Source organism: Danio rerio, chromosome 14, assembly GCF_049306965.1.
Source record: "Danio rerio strain Tuebingen ecotype United States chromosome 14, GRCz12tu, whole genome shotgun sequence".
Lineage (NCBI taxonomy): Eukaryota > Metazoa > Chordata > Actinopteri > Cypriniformes > Danionidae > Danio > Danio rerio.
Window position 1 is genome coordinate 27,361,730 of NC_133189.1, and position 22,650 is coordinate 27,384,379.

The 22,650-nt window shown below is 35.0% G+C and overlaps 2 protein-coding genes across 18 annotated transcripts in view; both read left to right on the plus strand.

The window, feature by feature from the left end:
- Positions 1–22,650, plus strand: part of atp7a (ATPase copper transporting alpha) — an 813,847-nt gene that overhangs the window by 674,954 nt on the left and 116,243 nt on the right. The window lies entirely within an intron of this gene.
- enox2 (ecto-NOX disulfide-thiol exchanger 2) overlaps positions 5,949–22,650 on the plus strand; it is a 403,527-nt gene continuing 386,825 nt past the window's right edge. For all 16 annotated transcript variants that reach the window (XR_012389699.1, XR_012389696.1, XR_012389700.1 and 13 more), the window contains exon 1: positions 5,949–6,181. The gene's annotated coding sequence lies outside the window, so the exon portion shown is untranslated. The remainder of the gene's footprint in view (positions 6,182–22,650) is intronic.

Genomic DNA, 22,650 nt, shown 5'->3' on the forward strand with positions numbered 1-22,650 from the left:
CAGAAAACAAATAACCCCTCCTTTCAATAAGCTGCCTACAGGCCTGAAAGTGTCATGTTAAAATAATGTTTATTAACTGATAAAGAGAGAGCTTAATAAAGACTTTCTTTCATTTTTCGTACAAATTAAACATGTCTCACAGTATTATTAAAAGATGGAGCACAGGCTGTAGTTTTTCTGACAAATTGTTTCACCTGAACTTGGAGATGTTACTTTAAGAGATTAGGAGAACTGGCAGGTTTATATACGTTTACATGTAGGTGTTTATTCTGCAGTTAGTTTTCAGGGAATATTGTTTACAGACTATATCAGTCTCTGTTTTAACATTCGACTGACCGTAAAAGCGGTGAAAACACCAGCAATAGCAGGATTAACATGATGGACTCATTCAGTAGCAAACTTGAGTTTATGTGACTTACACTTTTCGTTGAAAAAAGCTCTTTATGTCCACCTTTTTTTGCTACCTCCATCCTCACTTGTGTGTGTCTGTCATACACCTCACACACATCGGGAAATTCCCCCCGCGCAGTTGTTTTGGCGCTGTTTGTATCTACAACAATGATCTGAAAGCAGCCACTCACATGACAGCAGGGAAAGGCACAGCCAATCACAATGTTCATATGTGTTTGGGGGCGGTGCGACTCGAGGAGAGAACGTGATTTAACCCTTTCAGCATGTCTAGGTTTATACTGACAGCGCGATGTTTTTAAGTGAATTAAATTATTGGTGGTGACATTTCAGTAGTTTGTGGATATTGGTGGGGACACCGTTCACACTAAATCTACGCCCCTGACCTATAGTGATTCCTGTGTTTACATCTGTTACAGACAACAACTCGTTCTTTCACCCTCCCCACCACTCCAGCAGAAAGGATGGAAGAACTGATGCAACAGCTTATGGCTATTTCCTTCCTTCTGATTCAGGGGGCCAGTGAGCATGAGAAGTCCCACCACAATTGCTGAACTGGTTACAGCGATGGAGCTGGTGGAGGCATCAATTGTCTGTGACACTGGAGAGACAACGAGCCTACATCCCTGAAGGGTGAACTCCTATTGGTAGCTGCTGGAGGGCACCTCCCGACCAGAATGCAGACTTGCAGTCCTCAGCTGCAAGAATGAACTGATGCCCACTGAACCACTCTCTCCAGGCAACTGGCCCTAGCTAAATGGCTGCATTGTTTACAATCTGACACCCTTTGAAGTTCCCACCCAAACCATCCAAGTGGTAGAGAGGACAGAGATGCCAACCCTCCAGAAGTAGTTTGAACACAAGCGGATAGGAAAGCCATGATATCACGTGCATCCATAGGAATTCCTGTCAAGTGCCAGCTCACCACGTCTTGATCTGTTGAAGTGGGAGTGGTTTAAGACTTACCCATTACTGTTCATCTGCGAAAAGATTGGCCAGGGTTCGACCGGCTCCTTGCCGCCACAATGTAGCCAGTTACTATACTGAGACCATTCTGTCGATGCCAAACCCAAGGACCAGGGGACCATTAACTAGCATTCTTGGCTTCGGGTGCAACAGATGGAGTCTGAATGTTATAATCCAAATGTTTATATGGATCTGTTCCAGCAGGTAATAGAGCAGGAGCTATTCCTGCTTTGCAGTCAGATGGTCATCCTCTAATCAAAAAATCTCCTTTATGTCCCGGCTGATGATGGACTTCTGCCACCTCCTCAAAGTAAAATGACCACAAGTATATCACCCACAGATAGATGGCTTGGTAGAGCATTGTAACCAAACCCTGAAGAGGATGTGGTGGCGAGTGGTGGCAGAGGATAGGTGTCACTGGGACCTCATGATCCTGTATGTGCCCTTCAGCATCTGAAAGGTGCCTCAAGCATCAACAGGTTTCATCACATTTAAACTTCTGTTAGGACATCAGCCTTGTGACTTACAAGATGTTGCAAGAGAGGCCTGGGAACAGTGGCAGCAAACCACACTACCTTCCAGCCCGTAGGGGACATGCAGGAGAGGATAAAATGGATAACCCTGTATCATCAAAGAGCATCTGGCATCCCAGCATGCACAGAAATGGTACTACAACCGGTCCACCCAAGCTTGTGATTTCCAGCCTAAAGTAAGTCCTAATCTCAGTGCTATCTTCCACCTTTGAGTTTCTTGCATCCTGGCTGGGACCCTGCACCATAGTGGAGAAACTTGATATGGTCACTTACAGCATAATGACTTGCGGCAGCTAAAGGAGTTCTACAACTTTGACAGCTACACCATGCCCCAAGTGGATGAACTCCTGGAGGTGCTTGGCGGGGCCAGGTTTATCTCGACGTTAGACCTGAAGAAGGGCTATTGGCAGGTCCCCCTCTCTTCAGAATCCAGAAAAAAAGATTGCCTTCAGCACCCCAATTGACACTGGTGGTACTGTCTTTACAGCCACCTTCCAGTGAATGATGGATATTCTACTGAAGCCCCACCAGGAGTATGCAGCACCATACCTGAATGATATAGTCATCCACTCTGTGAGCTAGGAGCTATCTGGACCAGTTACGGAGAGTGTTGTTCACAGACTTCTGCATCACAAGAGGTCTCATCCAACCACAGGCTGCTGTGGTCGAGCGAGGAGGTCCAGCGAGCCACCAGACTTCAGGCATGAACCTTTCTGAGGTTAGCTGGCTATTACCAGTGTTTCCTACCAAATTTCTCCTCTATAGCCAGCCCACTGACAGACCTGACCTAGAAGGGGCAGCCGGAGAAACTCAATTGAAATTCAGAAGCAGACAGGGCATTTTCGATCCTGAAGCTGGTGCTCTATTCTTTCCCTGTTCTCCACGTCCCAAACCTCGGATGCACCTTGATCCTGCAGACCGATAGTATACATCAGTCAGAAGCTGTCTCCAGCTGAATCCAGGTGTGCAGCTGTAGAGAAAGAAGCTCTGGTCATTAAATGGGCAGTCTTGGAGTTGTGCTATTACCTGCTGGAAAGAAGGTTTAGCCTTGTTACAGATCAAGCATTACTGCAATGTGTGTTCTGACACGAATGCCAGGGTCTCACTGTGTTGTTCATTGTTAGTTCATGCCTCACAGTGCATTAACCAATGTTAATAAGCAAGAATTTGGACTTTAATAATGGATTAGTAAATTTTAAATATAAGATTAATAAATGCTGCTGTTCATTATTATTTCATGTTAGTAAAACATAATAGTAACTAATGTAACTTATGTATAAGTATGACTATTCCACTACATTCATTCATTTTATTTTCAGCTTGGTCTCTTTTTTAAATCTGGGGTCGCCACAGCGGAATTGACCGCTAACTTATCCAGCATGTTTTTACGCAGCGGATACCCTTCCAGCTGCAACCCATCTCTGGGAAACATCCACACACACTCATTTACACACACACTCATACACAACGGACAATTAAGCCTGCCCAATTTGCCTGTACTGCATGTCTTTGGACTGTGGGGGAAACCGGAGTACCTGGAGGAAACCCACACAACACAGGGAGAACATGTAAACTCCACAAAGAAACGCCAACTGACCCAGCCAAGGCTCGAACCAACGACCCAGCGACCTTCTTACTGTGAGGCGACAGCACTACCTACTGTGCTACTGCATTGCCTCACACACATGCACTTTGGAAAATTTTACCCAATTCACCTGTACTGCATGTTATTGGAATTGGGAGGGAAACCAGAGCACCCGGAGGAAACCGATGGGAACATGGGGAAAACATGCAAACTCTATACAGAAATGCCAACTGACCCAACCGAGGCCTGAACCAGCGACCTTCTTGCTGTGAGGCGACAGTACTACCTACTGCGCCACCGCATCACCCTGTTCCAATACATTTTTGGTTAATTTCAATCTTATTTTACAATAATTTATCTATCAAGTATTTATATATATATATATATATATATATATATATATATATATATATATATATATATATATATATATATATATATATATATATATATATATATTTACACAATTGAAGTCAGAATTATTAGCCCCCCTCAATTATTGGCCCCGTAGTTTATTTTTCCCCAAATTTTTCAGAGCAGTTTTTTTAACACATTTCTAAACATAAAGTTTTAATAACCCATTCTAAAAACTGATTTATTTTATCTTTGTCATGATGACAGTAAATAATATTTTACTAGATATTTTTCAAGACACTTTTATACAGCTTAAAGTGACATTTAAAGGCTTAAGTAGGTTAACTAGGCAGGTTAGTGTAATAAGGTAAGTTATTGTATAATGATGGTTTGTTCTGTAGACTATTGAAAAATATATAGCTTAAAGGGGCTAATAATTTTGACCTTAAAGTGGTTTTTAAAAAATTAAAAACTGCTTTTATTCTAGCTGAAATAAAACAAATAAGACTTTCTCCAGAAGAAAAAAAAAATCAGACATACTGTGAAAATGTCCTTGCTTTGTTAATCATCATTTGAGGAATATTTAAAAAAGAAAAAAAAATTCAAGTTTGAGAACCACTGAGAACCACAATTCAAGTTTGAGAACCACTGCATTAGACCACCTCTAGCCACGCTTCCATATATATATATATATATATATATATATATATATATATATATATATATATATATATATATATATATATATATATATATATATATATATATGGAATATATATATACGCAAATTATTTAAGGTTTGAAAACAATAAACATTTAATAGGTTTATATTGACCTGTTATGATAAAAAAAGTTTTTAAATAAATACGTTTCTAAAGTAGTTTGTGAAGTAAAACATAAAGGAACCTATAAAATTATCAATCCTGGGAATCAAATTATAAATTTAAAGGGCTTTAATTATTTTCCATGTCTAACAATACCATTATTATTAACATGCCAAAAGGGATAGCACAAACATTTTAGGAATTAGGATGTACATAACTATTTTTTTTTGTCTTGTAAAACAAATGATATTTAAAAAGTAAAAAAATACAAGAAAAAAGTTTTTCAAAATCTTACATTGATAAACATGAATGATATTAAATATTTAAATAAATTAAAAAGGAAAAATAAAATTAAACATTATTAAATAATTTGTTAACCAACAATAAAATATATAAAAATATATACAATAGATATTTTAGCACAGGCCTAATATACAGTATAGTTAGAGTGCTAAACAAATGCATTAGACCAGTGGTTCTCAAAATGTGGTACGTGTACCACTAGTGGTATGCGGGCTTCGGTTTGCGGACGCATCAAATATGTCATATGTACGTGCTACATATATTTAAAAATTTATCAAAAAATATTTATACATGAATATGATGACATAAAGCCTATATTTCTAGGTGTTAATAAATAGGCTACTATCTTAATACTTTACAGGAGTACAGGAGTTTTTTTTTTTTTACTTTTTAAGAAAAGTAACCTATTTTTTTTTACTTTTAAATGCATATTTTAATTTAAATGTTGACGTTTTTAGTTTTTTTTAGTTTTTTTTTTTTTTTTTTTTTTACATGTAAGCACAGTGCAGGGTTAATGATCAACTAATTTATAATGTTTAAAGTGGCTGACAATAATATACTTTTTAATAGGAATTAATCTGCCCTGTTTTTGAACTATACAAAGCTGCTTTACTGGGCCTACCACGCTACTGTATTTCAATACTGCTCATTATGGTGGTACCTGGAGAGACAAATGTTTTTTGAGGTGGTACTTGATGGAAAAAGTTTGGGAATCACTGCATTAGACCACCTCTAGCCACGCTTCCATGGACCCCCAGCCCTCTCAAAGTCCTCTGAGAGTCCTCCGACCCCAGTTTGCAAAAACGTTCTTATATATAATCTCCATAAAAATATACTTTGCATGATGTTACTCTGTGGGAAACACCACAATACCATACTACTTTCGTGTCCATTCATTGTTGGAAACATATAACCTGTAGATGTCGCTGTGCTCTACCCCGCGTGAACTTAAGCACGTTGCTCCTCCAGATTCCCACAATGCCTCGTGTTTACCTTCTCTTTGACAGCGCCGATGCTCCTTACTGGCTTGTCTAGTTACCGACTGGAACTCAGCGTGATTCCAGCAGTTCTACATCCTCTGGACCATCACCAAACAGCAGGATAAATCCAACACACTCCTCCAGGCGAGCACCGGAGACTGTCGCCGTCCTGGACTGTGTTTATGTCCGCGGCGGTGGAGCTCGACACTTCCTCGGACTTCATCTTAGGTGAGCGCGCGTTTCAACTTATTATACATGAATGTCATGCTTTAACACTGCAGTATGAACTCAGGACTGGAGCTTAGTTTAGCTTTGACGTGTTATTTTAACCGCCCCGAGATCATGTTTCCAGAGCAAAAGCCGCACTGCGCTTTGAAACACTTTAACATGACTGCTGTCATGTTTAACTTAATTAAAGACAAATGCAAAGTGCTGACTCTAAACAAGGTACACCAAAGTAATGCATGCAAGCATTTTAATGGCATCTTAAAGATTTGAGGAGTTTAAACATTCCTTTACAAAAAACGTTATTTAGGCTACTTTTAAATGCAAACAGTTATAGTATTAACGATGTATTAACTAATCGTTGCTATTATTACAAACGACCGACAAATGTCTAAAGGTGACTTATATTCAGGGCCATTTTAACGAAGTGCAATAATAGTAGTAATTCTGATATTTTGGTGTAAACTAGAGAGCATGCATGATAACAGCGTGTCACGCTAAACAGCTTTGTTTACGTCTGTTACGTCACCAGCGAGCAGCCAGCATGTCTGCATTGACAGATTCGTGAAACATATCGTTGAGTCGGATCTTTTTAATGAACTCCCTGAACCGGTGAAAAGCCTTCTGAATCATCTTTTCTAAATCATCCTTTCAATAAACGAGTCAGTTTTTTGAATAGTTATGACCAGGGGCAATTTTATGATTTTCATCTTAGGGGGGCTCAGCGCCTTATAAGGTAAAAAAAAATGATATAAATATATACAGCCTAATATTACATTTATAAGTAGTAATTCAAAGGCAATACACTTAAAATGTATGTAATACATTTATTACATAGTCAGGCACAGCCATTTGAGTTCTGAATAAGCCAAATAGGCTCAACCCCCCTGTTTACTCTAGTAAAAAACACTTTCTATATTCAAGGGCATTTTTTGTTTCCATGTATTCAATAAGTAAACTTCCACTTTTCTAATTAAACGACACACATATAAATATATATGTTTAAACTTGCAGGCTAATTCACATATTTTACGATCTGAGTGATATAACACATATTTTGTAAATAGACAACACTTGATGTTTCTGTCTCTGTCAGTGACAGTTAAAGCGAGTGCATTCTCTAAGTCAGTGTTTCTCAACTGGTGGGTCGCGACCCAAAAGTGGGTCGTGGGAACATTTTCATTGGGTCGCTGAGTGTGTGGTCAAAAAACAACAAAAGTTGAATTTTTAACTTATTTTGACTTTTATTTTGAAATGCATGCACGACAACCCTTTGACATGTGAAATTACATTTAATTATAGCAACAAATATGTCAAAGCGCAAGTACGACCCCGAATATGTAAAGTATGGATTTACATATATTGATGACAAAAAAAAGACTAATGAGAGCCTCAGTGTTTCATATGTAGTGAGCTGCTCTCACAAGAGAGCACGAAACCTTCTAAATTAAAACGACATTTAGAAACCAGACAACATGTTTTATTAACAGTTCAGTTTGATTCATGGTAACTGAACCTTTCCTTACCCTAACCACTGTTTACTGTATTTGTAGTTTTTACATAATTTGATACATTTTGTTAAATGACAGCAATAAAATAGTGTTTATTTGTAGTCTTGGTAAATTTCTTATGATTTATCTTTCATTACTTGTGTATGTTAACAAATAAATACAAATTAATTATAATTCCAAAAATTGTATTATAGTTCCTAAAAAATTTGGCTTATCATGGCTTGATGACCATGTAAAAGTGTGGGTCCCATGGCCAAACCAGTTGAGAACCCCTGCTCTAAGTGGTTGTGTCACTGTGTTTAATCCTTTCTGTGCAATACTGTATGGTACAGTTAATGCCACATGAACTGTAAAGTGTTTAATATTGGTAGTTCATTTTGAAATAAAAAAGTTAAATGTTTGCTAAGAGTTACATTTTTCACTGGAGGAAACAGCTGTGCTGATGAGATTAACGTCGAGAAAACCCGACTGCTTCTCTGTGACATTGGGAGACAGGTGATACACGGTTGTCTATATCAAAGAACTGCAAATAAGTAGATATTATAACAATTTATTAATAAACACACTTCGTTCTCTCGCTGTCCGGCTGTGGTTTGCTGATCAAATAAAAACAAAAGACAAGGAGGAGGCGAATTCTGCCAACGTTTTTATATCAAATTTAAAGGGGACTGAGGCGATAATTTAGTGTACAGTTTATGAGCTAATCGCAAAAGTTTTAGGGGGGCTAAGCAGAAATATAGGGGGGGCTACAGCCCCGCTAAAATAGGCCTAGCAACTGTGAGTGAGCAGACAAATTGTTTTTAAACAAAAAAGCTTTTATCATTTCTCAAATTGCCAGGCTTCACATCAGTTACCTCTCTTAAGTTTTTTTTTTTAAATATTAGTATTATATTATATTGGTATGATTATACAGTTGAAGTCAGAATTATTAGCCTCCTTTGAATTTCTTTTCTTTCTTTTAAATATTTTCCAAATGATGATTAACAGAGCTAAAAAAAATTCACAGTATGTCTGATAATATTTTTTTCTTCTGGAGAAAGTCTTATTTGTTTTATTTTGGCTAAAATAAAAGAAGTTTTAAATTTTTTTTAAAAACCATTCTAGGGATAAAATTATTAGCACCTTTAAGCTAAGTTTTTTTTTTCAATAGTCTAAAGAACACTATTACCCTAGTTAAGCACTTTAAGTTGTATAGAAGTGTCTTAAAAATATCTAGTCAAATATTATTTACTGTCATCATGGCAAAGGTAAAATAAATCAGTTATTAGAAATGATTTATTAAAACTGTTATGTTTAGAAATGTGTTGAACAAAATCTTCTCTACGTTAAACAGAAATTGGGGAAAATTCCTCAAAATTCAGGGGGGCTAACAATTCTGACTTCAACTGTATTTTAAGCTAAGCTAAAATATTATAACATGACCTGAAACGTAAAACTAGGGCTGCACAATATATAGTTTCAGCATCAATATCGCAAAGTGTGTATCTACAATAGTCACATCACATAATCTCCAATGTCTAATCGACAATGTTCTTGAGCAGCCACAGTTGAAAACACTTAAGAACTTGTAAAGTTAATGAATTGTTTGTCATTTGCAAGTGTTTTTAGGGCTTGTAAATGAACATTTCAAGCCAGGTAAATGATTCAGGCACAATAAATTATACTGTTTGTAACTATAAAAAACATAAATTTACAATTGTGTTATACTTGACATTTGATTATTCAATTTGAGTACCTGAATATTGCTAAACTCCCAGAAAACAGTTTATTTCACTTGCATTTTATCTTTACTGTATTTATTTGTGATTGATTTATTAAGTTTTATGCAGACGGACTCCGATACAAAATAACCACAGTCAGTCTAAAATGATTATTTCTTCCCAAATAAAGCTATTCCTGTCATCTGTTAATAATGTACTTAATATTGCAAGATGTATCGCAGGAAAAACAAGTCAATGTCAGTTTTTTCCAATATCGTGCTGCACTACATAAATCTGCAAACTTCTTGACAGATTTTTCTCCAAATTACTATTTTTTTGCCATTTTTTTGCCATTTTTAGTTGCTGTTTTCTTACTACTGTCATTTTTGTTGTGCTTATTGTGTTATTGAGAGGAAATAGACAACAGGAAACAGTCAAAGCTGCTATTAATAAGTGGTAATAAAATTTGTAATGACTTTTTTTTTCAAGCTGATTTTTAAACTTATTTTAAGCAATCTGAGGGCAAAACAAGGTTTACAAAAGCTAGAAATACATTTCCTTTGATCCATACATGTACACACAAAAATTTTAACTGTCTGTTAAATCACTTTTAAGTAAGTCATACTCTTTTTGGTTTTTAACGTGTGTTTTGATATCCAAGTAAAATTAAAACCTAATTCATACATTTAATCTTGAGTTTTCTTTTAAAAATGTTCTGCTGTTATCAGCTCGCAATGAATCTTGGGATGTTCGAGCCCGCATAGGAGCCACCGGTTGTGTCCTTCATTACCTGGGAAACGAAGGATTTTAAGGCTGCATTTGATGGAGCCTTCTATTTTTTGTATGCAGATGGAGTGCACTTTGAATGCATCCTTCGGAGGATGCAGCCTCTGAAATGAGACACGATTCATGTCTCCTTTTGCAAACATACCTCCTAATTCATATCTTCAGCTTGTTAGCAAAGACTGAAAGAACTGTAATGGGTATGAAAGACAAAGGAGACGTCCAAAACGAAATTGGTGGTCTTCCTGGAACGTAGTTGAGAAGAACTGCTTTATACAAGTTACATACAAGATTTGTATCTTAAGAGTCTGCTTTCACTGATGTGATGACTAAACTGATGAGATTACTGAAAAGGCCATATAACGGTGCACAACAGACTTTAAGCATCTATTACAAATATTATTTCTTGTAAAATATACAGCCGTTTTCTACACAGAAAACACATGATCATGTATTGGAAAGTGAAAAAGAAAAGTGCATCCCTGATGGCACATTATACACATTATGATTATATTAAATTGTTATGTTACTCCTATAATTTGTATGAGGATAAGTATCCTCAAAACCAACATCTATAGTTGGTGGCTATATGTGTACTAGTGTTGCAACTAGAGCTGCTCGATTACTGCTGCAAAAGCCACCTTACATCATTTCACTGATTTTCACATGAAAGTAGAGGAAAAAATGGGCTGAAAAGTGGGTAGGACATGACACAATAATTGTGTTAGCTCAATTAAAGTTTTTTCATAATTGTTGGACTACAAAATCAATATTACATTTCAATTATTGGCATTGTAAATTGGCTCCCTGCTGTTTAAAATGTGATTGTGATTTGTTTAACATCTCAGCTGACTTGAATTGTCTCATATTGTCACTGATTTTCAGTGGGTGTATTTTGTAAGTGTATTGCTACTCTCATAAAATGTATGGGTGTTTTGGTGTTTTATATGTTGGCGAGGATGTTAAGCTGACAAAACATTGCTGTTGCTCTGATACAAGTTTTATTTATGGAGAAAAGTAAAAATCAATGCAGTGTTTGGGTGTTCTATGTTTGTCTGAGATAATTCATAAATCTTACCGAAATATGTATATTAAGCTGAAGCTGATCGCTCAATTCTTGACACGTGACTTGTGGTGCACTCATGGCCCTGGGTTCATTGGTGTAAGCGCATCACGCCGATTTTGCATGCAATCCGCACACCTCCATTGGAAACAAAAAACTTGTGCAAACTCTAGAAATACGCGATATGCAAACGGCCCCTAAAGGCCACCATCATTTGCGATCTCTATCAGTTGATCTTCTTGCAGAGCCATGGTAGATTCACCTGATTTGTTGACAGTTCGTGGGTTTTTTCCTTTTAGCAAAGAAACTTTCCAAAGACGTCTGTTTCTTACTCATTTTGCTGCTTGTGGGTTAAATTTGGGCGCTCAAGTGACCGAGATGTAAGTGAGAGATTACGGTCATTTTTCAAAATAAAAGACTTTTCAAAATAAAAGATCGTTCAGACTCATATAATAAATAAAAAGGCATTAATTAATGATTTTTTGTGCGGCCCAGTACCAATTGATACACAGACCGGACCACAGAGCTAGAGGATAAAATGAACTAAGGCAACATGATTATTAGGGCTGTGCAATTAAACGAAAATCCAATTTCGATTATGGCTTCTAACGATTATGAAAGACCATTAATCGAGATAAACGATTATTGCATCATATACCAAAAGTGCGTATGACCGCATCTTTGTGTGTGTGCAATACACGCACACAAAAGCACGTGCTCAGCGTTAAGTCTCATTCGCACACTGAGACGAGCAGAGGAGCGCAGACATCTAAATTAATTTAAACATAAGCGCTTTAATGGTCAAAATAGGTGTCAAAACGCGGTGATTAATGATTATTCATATTAACCCTCATTTGCGTAATAAACAAACGAGTTGAGAATCAAAAGACACATGAAAAAGAAACCATTAAAGTGACAGTGCGAAATGCTGCCGCCTGTTTTATCATTAATAAAACGACGAGAACCTCCCTCACTGCTCTTGACTGAAGGATTTTTGTAGCGAAAATGTTTTTCTTAGGGTGAAGATGCTTAAATCACAGTTTGTTTCATATTTTTATTCTATTGTATTGATTTCTCTTTCCTTCGCAGGGTGGAAATAACTGTATATATACAGTTGAAGTCAGAATTATTAGCCCTCCTGAATATTAGCAACCCTTTTCCTCCAATTTCTGTTTAATGGAAAGAAGTTTTTTTTTAAAACTTATTTCTGAACATAATAGTTTTGTATTATCATGTCTAATTACTGATTTGTTTTACCTTTGCTATGATGACAGTACATAACATTTTACTAAATGTTTTTCAAAATACAAGCATTCAAATTAAAGTGCAATTCAAAGGCTTAATTAGAGTAATTAGGCAAGTCATTGAATAACAATAGTTTCTTCTGCAGACAACCAAAAAATATATTACTTAAGGGGGCGAATAATATTGACCTTAATATGGGTTTAAAAATATTTAAACCTGCTTTTATTCTAGCTAAAATAAAACAAATAAGACTTTCTCCAGAAGAAAATCAATATTAGAGAAAATACTGTTAAAATTCCTTGCTCTGTTTAACATAATTTGGGAAAATTATGTTAAACATAACTCTCTTAATTTTTATCATGTATTAACACAAAAATCTAATTTCATTTTTATATTCATTTGTTTGTTGTTTTTAAATGTATGTTTATCATTGAAATGTTCTTGCCATGAAAATTGCCTTGGTTGCTGACTTGGCATTAAATAAAAAATACATTACATTACATGCCTCTTACAGTTGTCTCAAGCCTGTTTGATGTTCTTCTGTGGAACATAAAGGAAGTTATATTGAAGAAAGCAGGAAACCTGTAATCATTGACTTCCATAGTATTTGTTTTTCTTACTATGGAAGTCAAAGGTTACAGGTTTTTAGCTTTCAAAAAAATAACTTCCTATGTGTTCAGCAGAAGAACGAAATTTTATAAAGGTTTTCAACCGCAGCAGAGTGAGTAAATGGTGAGTTAATTTCATTTTTCTAGGTGAACTAGCCCTTTAAGGCTGAAGGTTTACTTGCTTTTTTAAGTACGGTCAACTAATTGTTTTTTTTACTGTGTATTATGGTCTCTAATTTCTTCATATGGTCCCTTTCAAATCAGTTTTCCACCTAAATATAGATTTTTCCTGCTTCATATTATATATATTTTCCTTGGTTTTCTGTATTTACCTTATTTTATTTCTTTGCTTGACAGTCAAACTGAGTTATTAAAAAGTAATTATAAATCATTTCTTGAATTCTGCTGTAAGACTTCCAGCAGTTCACCTTTAAGTTGTTGGGGTGAATGCTCACAGCAAAGCGATGTGATGCATTTAAACTGTTGTTAAGTAAGCTTTATGATCATCTTAATCATACCAGGCGTGCTTATAGAAACTGACTCTTGGTTGAGTAATAATTTAATTGCTCCATCTTGTTTGTTTTGTTGTTTTTGCTCTAGGTTTTTATTTAAAAAAAATTTGTGAGTAAGTGTAGACTGGCGCAAAGTGTCAAAACTGCACCAATTTTTCGTCTGTTGAGAATCACATGAAAAGCTTTGTATCCTAGCAACACAAGAAAAATGCGCAAGCACCGGTGGGTATCAGTGCATGACAGTTATAGGGCTTGTTTCAATAGGATGATGAGCTGGCGTTTGCTTGTAAACCTATCAAAGTTTGGGTTTGTTTAGACTTACAAATGCTCAGTGGGAAGTGGAGAGGTAATTCCAGTGTTGAGCAAAACACAACAGTTCTCACCGCGTGCAGTCTCTCTGTTGCTGAAATTAATGATCCAAAAGCTTTCGATTGGACATTTTTGCAGTTTTCTCATTCTTTCATTCAGTCATTTCTGTTCTTTTTTGAATAGGGGTTCACTCACACTTTCTACCACTTATTATTTAGAAACGTTATGTACTTGTTGTGCCTTTTTGGGCTCTTACAATGAATAGAGAATGACGTAAGAAATAAAAAAACATGATGGGTTATGGAATCTGAACATCTTTTCAAATTTTCTGAGGCTATCTTTGTGTGACGAAATGGCTTAAATATAAGTAATTCTGCAGCAAATTTTTTTTCAAAATTGAATTCATGCTTTTTAATAAAAATAAAAAGTTAAACTTTTATTTAATTACACTCATTGTGAAATAAAGTAATTACAAGTTCTAAATATATATTTAAAATAAAATACGTTAAGTTGCATGTAAGAAGTTTTGGCGTTTGAGCCAAATAATTCAAAATATTGGCATATCCATCTTGGTCAGTGTTTTATATAACCTCTTCAAAGTCCAAAACCGAAAGTGATAATGAACCATGCTGATGATTAATTGTCATACAAATTATTGCAAATTACAATGTTATTCTGTTTTGTTTATGCTAATTGCATTTTAAACTTATCAAAATTTATTTTACTTGAAAATGTATTTTACTTGTAATGGTTCATATAATACACTATACAATAATTGAAATTAGTCTCAAATGATAACATTAGAGTAATTAAAATCTAATTATATTATATTATTCATTCATTTCCTTTTCAGCTTACTCCTTTTATTAATCCTTTTAATTAATAATATAACATGGGTGACGCAGTGGTGCAGTAGGTAGTGCTGACGCCTCACAGCAAGAAGGTCGCTGGGTCGCCAGTTCGAGCCTCAGCGTTTCTGTGTGGATTTTGCATGTTCTCCCTGCGTTCGCGTGGGTTTCCTCCAGGTGCTCCGGGTTATCCCACGGTCCAAAGACATGCGGTACAGGTCAATTGGGTAGGCTAAATTGTCCGTAGTGTATGAGTGTGTGTGTGGATGAATGTTTCCTATAGATGGGTTGCGGCTGGAAGGGCATCCGCTGCATTAAAACATGATGGATAAGTTGGCGGTTCATTCCACTGTGGCGACCCTGGATTAATAAAGGGACTAAGCCAAAAAGAAAATGAATGTATAAATAATATAATGTAATGTAATATAATATAATACGATTTTAATTTTTTGATTGTGTAAATAGTTGAAAACTGTGATAATAGCTGTTATTTTAAATAATTGTGATTTGATTTTTATGAAGAAAATCATGATTTGATGATTAATCAATAAGTATGACAAGCCTACTTAAAATCTTGTGCTCTATACATTGCAATTAGATTGAAAATGTATTTTTTTTAAATTATTGGCCAATATTTTACTGAATTGGAGTTTTAAGGCACATTGATACTTTTTTTTTTTTTCCATCCCTGCAACTTTTACACTTTTACACTTTTCTCTTGGTCTAAGATGGATTTGTGACCTTCCATGAAATACTAAGCCGCTCTGGTTTCACTTCATATACGGTTTATCAGTTGTGTTGAAGACACTGTATTCCTCTGGTCTGCGGGGCTCAGTTTTGTGTTACACTATAGTCTGTTCTTGTAGACCTCAATTTGCTGTTCTTAACACCGCTGCTTACTCTGTGCAGCGAGGACTTAGATTAAATCCTGGCTCAGATCCTGCCTAGTCTTTGACTAAAGGAAATAGGGGATCAGCGATGAATGTGTTTACTTCCTCATGGTTGTTTGATATCCGACTGTTCAAGAGGAAATTACTGGGAGTATTTAAATATATCTTTGTGTATCGTTTTATCCTGCCTTATAGCATTGAAAGGGATGTTTAATGGCGAGAGCGTTTGGATACCAGTCACATAAAAGGATTTATTTCTTGTTTATCAGCTTATAAGGACTATTCAAGGGTTTACACTCAGAGACTGGAAATATATATGATTCAGCGCATCGACTTCTTTAAATGACTGCAAATTGGGACTGAAATAGTCTGGATCCAATCATTTCTGCACTTTGAAGATGACTAGGTTGGAAGGAAATATACATTTCTTATAATAACCCACTAAATGCACAAACACGCCTGTCTCTTAAAGGGGAAGTTCACCAAAAAATGTACATTTGTTGTTAGTTTACTGACCCTAACGCCAAGATGCAAGATGTTGATTTATTAAATTATTTATTTTTTGGTGATAAAATCAATAGTCAATAGGTAATGGCAGATTGAATGTAAAAAAAATAAAACACAAGGCAGGAACACAATTAAAGGTGCAGTAGGTCAGTGGTTCCCAACCTTTTTCTTTGGGGCCCCCCCCATAAACATATACAAACATTGGAGCCCCCCCACCATATAAATACACACGCACGCACGCGCACACATATGTACTGTGTATATATATATATATATATATATATATATATATATATATATATATATGTGTGTGTTTGTGTGTGTGTGTGTGTGTGTGTTTGTGTAATATTAATATATAGTAATATGTATAGAAAATATTAATTAATCAGTTTTAACTTGTCTTGGCCTTCAATAAAACCAAAATTTAGGTAGGCTTTGTCATACTGTCTAATCTTTTTCTTCACCTCTGAAGAATCACTGCATTTACGTTTGTCTGCCATTTTTGTTTTGATTTTGCCTTTACGACAGCAAAATTTAAACAATAATTTAAAGTTATTTATTTTAATTATTTTCACTATTATGTTGGAATTTTAAGCATGTGTTTAGATTATTTTTTATTTTTTGGGCTGCTCGATTTTGGGAAAAATCATAATCACGATTATTTTGGTCATAATTGTAATCACGATTATTCAAAACCATTGCCAGTTAAAGTCAAAATTATTAGCGCTCCTGAGATTTTTTTTTTTAATAAACATTTCCCAAATTATGTTTAACAGAGCAAGGAATTTTAACAGTATTTCCTATAATATTTTTTCTTCTATTTGTTTTATTTTAGCTAGAATAAAGACAGGTTTAAATATTTTGAAACCAATTTAAGGTCAATATTATTAGCCCCCTTAAGCAATATATATTTTTGATTGTCTGCAGAATAGACTACCGTTATAATGACTTGCCTTATTACTCTAATTAAGCCTTTGAACTGCACTTTAATCTGAATGCTTGTATTTTGAAAAATATCTAGTAAAATATTATGTGCTGTCATTATAGAAAAGACAAAAAGAAATCAGTAATTAGAAATGAGATATCAAAACTATTATGTTCAGAAATAAGTTAATAAAATATTCTTTCCATGAAACAGAAATTGGGCAGGAAAAGGTTTGCTAATATTCAAGAGGGCTAATAATTCTGACTTCAACTGTATACATACAGTTATTTTCCACCCTGCAAAGGAAAGAGAAATAAATACAATAGAATAAAAAATGAAACAAACTGTGCTTTAAGCATCTTCACTGTAAAAAAAACACTTAAGCTACAGCAGTCCTTCAGTCAAGAGCAGCGAGGGTTTTCTTGTTATGTTTGTTTAATAATGATAAAAACAGGCGGCAGAAGAATAGCGCTGTATCTTTAATGGTTTCTCTTTCACGTCTTTTGATCCTCAACTCGTTTGTTTATTACACAACTGAGGGTTAATGTAAATAATCACTAAACACCGCGTTTTGACACCTATTTGACCATTAAAGCGCTCACGTTAAGATGACTTTAGATGTCTGCGCTCCTCTGCTCGTCTCAGTGTGTGAATGAGAGTGAATGCTGACCGGCCGCGGTCTTCTGACTGCGTGATCGTGCTACACACACATAAGCTCTTTCGCGCTTTTAAGAGCAACACGTGTACAACTGTGGCGAAATATGATGCAATAATCATTTATCTCGATTAATGCTTTTTTATAATCGTTTGAAACCGAAATCTAAATCGGATTTTCGATTAATTGCAAAGCCCTTTATAATAGTGGAGCATTTTCATGCCTTTTTCTACCTCAATACTTATCCTCTCCCGCGCCCCCCCTGTGAACTCTGGCGCCCCCCTTAGGGGGGCGCGGACCCCAGGTTGGGAACCACTGCAGTAGGTGATCTGCCTACATGCTAACTGGTTAGCACAATATGTTTGAAAACACAATCCCTCCCCTGCCATTCAAAGCTATGCCTACTGAAACGCGAATGCGTACAATAAACATGACAGGTACCCACTATCATGTCATTCGGCAGTAAGAAATCTTTTTATAATTCTACAATTCTGAAAGAAAAACTGATTCCTATCTAGGAAGTTTTCAGTGTGTAGTTAGGAAGCAAAACTTGATCATGATGTGCAATATTTCATGCATGCGAGGATCTCAAGTCTCACGCTCTCACATGCTTTGTCCTAAAGCGACTACTGTTTGCTTAGTGGTTGGCCGGCGGGTACAGGCATTACATTTATTAATAAGCCATACTTGCCAGCTATTTCAGAATATCCAGAGTTGCATGGTAAACAATATAGGGAGGACATCACCATTTAAAAAACTAACCTATGTGAAAACCAACTTCAGCTGAGTAAAGCAGGCTAGGTGGAATAGCACTATTTACTTATGTTTTGTTGATATTTGGTTACCGTTTAATCATCAGAATTTTGAGAATTTTCAGCCTGACAAATTTTAATCGGATGAGCATTTTTTTTTTTATGTTATGCCTTACCCAGAATTAAAAAACAAAAATTACATTTGGATCATTTACTTTAATCATTACTATTGGAATTTGAAGAGATTTCTAACCAGCACAACAATAAATGCTTCTAAAGACAATCACCTATTTCACCTTTAACAACAAAACATTAATAAGTTTTCTTGTTTTTAAACTGTGTAATTGTCAGCATTTTTATAGCTTGTTAAAATAACCAGATTTAATGAAAACAACAAATAAATAAATATTTTTTAGACAGATTTCTATTAGTGCTATTATTTTTCAGTTTATATTTATCAATGAATCCTGAAAACAAAGTATCCCAGGTTCCAAAAAAGCTGCACAACTATTTCCAAGGTCGATAATAAATCAGCATATTAGCATGGACTCTGAAGGATCATGTAACACTGATGTTTTCCACTTCAAATTTCCAATAAATTCCCACAAATTCTTGTTAATCCCAATATATTCCTGTAGTGTTTCTAACTTTGAATATTTGCTAAACTTTTTAGATTATGTTCAATCAATGTAAACAGGAAATGGGCTTTATGCACAGCTAGTGTTTTTTTTCAGCCAATAATGAACTTCTGGTGAAAGGTTTATATGACTATTTTCAATGTCATAATGTTTCTTTTAGAGCATTGACATTGTAATGTAATTCAAATATATTCAGTTACATAGACTTAAGCATCCATTTGATTGTTAAAGCATAAAAAGAGACGAAGGACAATTTAAACACGGGTGCCATCATTAGTGGCCGGCAGAAATTCCATGGAAAATACTGGAGTAAAAGTAATTTTTATATTTCCATATTAAGACATGGCACAGAAATATATATAATTTAATGCAGTGCTTTCTGTTTGGTCCGATACCCACTTTATATCGCATCTCAGCCAGGCCTTTTTTTTTTTATTTATTTTTTTAAACCAACGATTTTGCATGGGATGATAATTAACTGAAAGCCCTGAGTCTTTGTCATATACCCTATTTACCAGAATTTTTTGAAAAACTGAACATTTCACTTCACTGTTGAATTTAGTTATTGATTGATTGATGATTGCCATTGATTTGAAATTCACAAATCACCAATGATCAACTTCTTCAAATTCAGTCCGTTCACACATAAGCCGAAGGTTGGAGCATGCTCTTTTTAGTCTATTAACACTTGTGTGGCTTTTCTGCTTGTTTTGTTGGTTTGTGTTGTATTGGGTTGTCGTTAAAAGATAGCTGGTGTCATTTGAATATTCTTTCAAGCAGAAATACACAGTCACACAGCTCTCTCTCTCTCTCTCCACTCAGAAATAGAAATGAGCAGCGTTTCTCTTTTGACATTCCTCTGATAAGGTAATCAATGAACCATGGTTGGTCATTGAGTGAAAGGTGTGTGCGTGAGTATGTGTGTGTGTATGGGTTTAATACTAAAAGCTTCCTGTCACTGACAAATTCATTGTAAGAATTTGCTGTTCCTCGTTTCTCTGAAGAAGCTCTTATAAGAGGAGCATTTTTTGACAGCTTAATTTAACAACCTAAGACAGAATAGACTTGATTGTTGGATGGAATCACTAATGAGTTGTCAAGATATTTTCAGTTTTTTTTATAGAAGTGTGAAAGCACATTTATTTGTATTCCATGTTAAGTCTGATTTTCTTTTTTATTTACTTATTTTAGTAGTTTTAATGGCTAAATTAAATTTTAGCTATAAAAAATGCATGTCTAGTTTATTGATATTAGGAAAATTATTTGCTTTAACAACTGTATTTAAAGTGTTTTAATAATAAAAAAAATAAATCTTGCAAACAAAATGTTTTGCAAAAGAGATTTATTGCCTACTGTTGAATGAAAGTTTATAAATGTTCCTTAAAGACGTTTTAATGATGATGTTTTAATGATGCATTCCATGGTAAGATTGGTAAATATCTGTGTTACAGTATATTCAAGGTGCTTTAATTTGAAAACGTTTCATGAAAGATGCTAGCGTTTCTGTGTGTAGGCATTAGTGATCAACTATTATGAAAATGTTGATGCATACTAATTAGAGATGTTCTGATATCCTTTTTCCCTTCTCAATATCCATTTCAATTTGGGTCAATACAGAGAATCGATGCAATACCTGGATATGTATCTGTGTAAATCCAACTAGCAGATAGGGGTGGGACAAAATATCAATTTGTCGATTATTGTTATTTGCGGCCGCGATGCATTATCAATACTCTCATGCCAAATATCCATTTTTATCTAAATGGTCAAAAGGTGGCACTTCTTGTAAAAGCGAATCAACAATACATCAGAGATGCATTGTGCATCGTTTAAACCACTGACAGATGAGCCACTGCAGCGGTGAGAATCTCAGGCATATAGATCCCTTCCTCTGTTCAAGCTGGAACAAGGTATATTTATTGTGTTAGTTTCAGACATCCCACCTTTCCTGGAAGCTTCTAGTTTCTCCCTCACAGACTCGCTTTTAGTTTTGCTTGAGCGTTCTATAGAGAATAGGAATGTGTTGTAACCGTGCAATTTATTCTGGGTGTTTAGGACAAAAGAGTCTCATTCCTATTGATTCCTAAGGAGATTGAATGTGCCCACGATAAGTGATGTGAGACTTTATGCTCAAACTATTCAGTTCTGCCAAAATGTATTTTAGATAAAGATATCAATAAAACATGAACATATAGGCCTTGTGTTTATTTACCCATTACAGACCTTGGGAAAGTTTCGTAGATGGTATTATTAAAACTTTGGCTGAAAATATTAGAGACATTAAAAATAAAAACTTTTTAATTATTAATTTTAACTTTAAAGGTAAATTTAAAACTTTTAAATTAAAACCTTTTTTTTAAACTGATAACTAAATTAGTAATGTTCTCCACTGCAGAGAAGTTTGTGCTCACCTCTCTGAGCATTCTGATCAGTTGCTGTTCTTGAAGAAAAAATATTCATCTAGTGGGAATGCATGATTTTGCATTGAAAATAATGTCCAGGGCTTAGCATAAAATGTTTCTATGTTTGCATAAAATAAGTTGGCCAAGTAAAAAAAAAGCTATAATATTACAGAAAACTAGAAAGCAATAAACTGCTTTTTTAACAGTTTTTGCTCTCAAATGTAAGTTCCACAAAATTGAGATGCTTATGCTATCACTAATTTAGAGACATGACCCTTTCAGTCCCATAATAACTACTTAACTATGTGTCTTGTTTTAAAAAATGGTTATGGATCAAGTACTTTCCAATACTATAGGTACAGTACAGAGTCCTGATTGGCAAGAAAAAAACATGTTGGTTAAAATTTGAATTCGGTTCAATTGGTTATTAATGATTAAGGGTTTTTCTGGGTTTCTTCATGTGTATTTGGTCAGGCTTTCAGAGGCACTTTTGCTACAAATCCCACCATGATTTATGTGCATAACAATTGCAGCTTTTTAATACAGTGAATTGAAGCCCAGCCCTACCTAATACCAATATCTAATATACAGGCCAATACATAAAATAATGGTTTGCAATCAAATACAACAGACCTCTGATTCAATTTTAAAGCCCCAGCTGCAGAAAATATGGACACTGCAATGAAAAGTCAACATCTTTCTTTTTTCAAATGTGACTGGTCAGGTTTCCAATGTAGATTTGTTTTAGCTGTTGACAATATTCTCACTGTCTCATAAATGGGAGAAAAAAAGCTTAAAAAGTATTAATTAATTGATGAGCAATACACAAAATATGCTTTTGAGAGGAAACCACAAACAGTAGTCAAACTTTTTAACAACACAAAAAGAAATACAGAAATTAGATGAAAAGATGCATATCAAGAGTCTAGTTTGTTAAAGAAACGCAACAAAAAAAAAAAAAATCAAGTCTGAAAACAATTTGCATGCCTCATAAAGATCTTTGAAGACTCTTAAAATAATTGTCAGATGGAGAGAAGATGTGAACACTGACCTGCTGCCAAGCAACACAAATAAAGCATATACAAGAAAAGCAACTGGCATTTAAAAAAAATAATAATATTCAG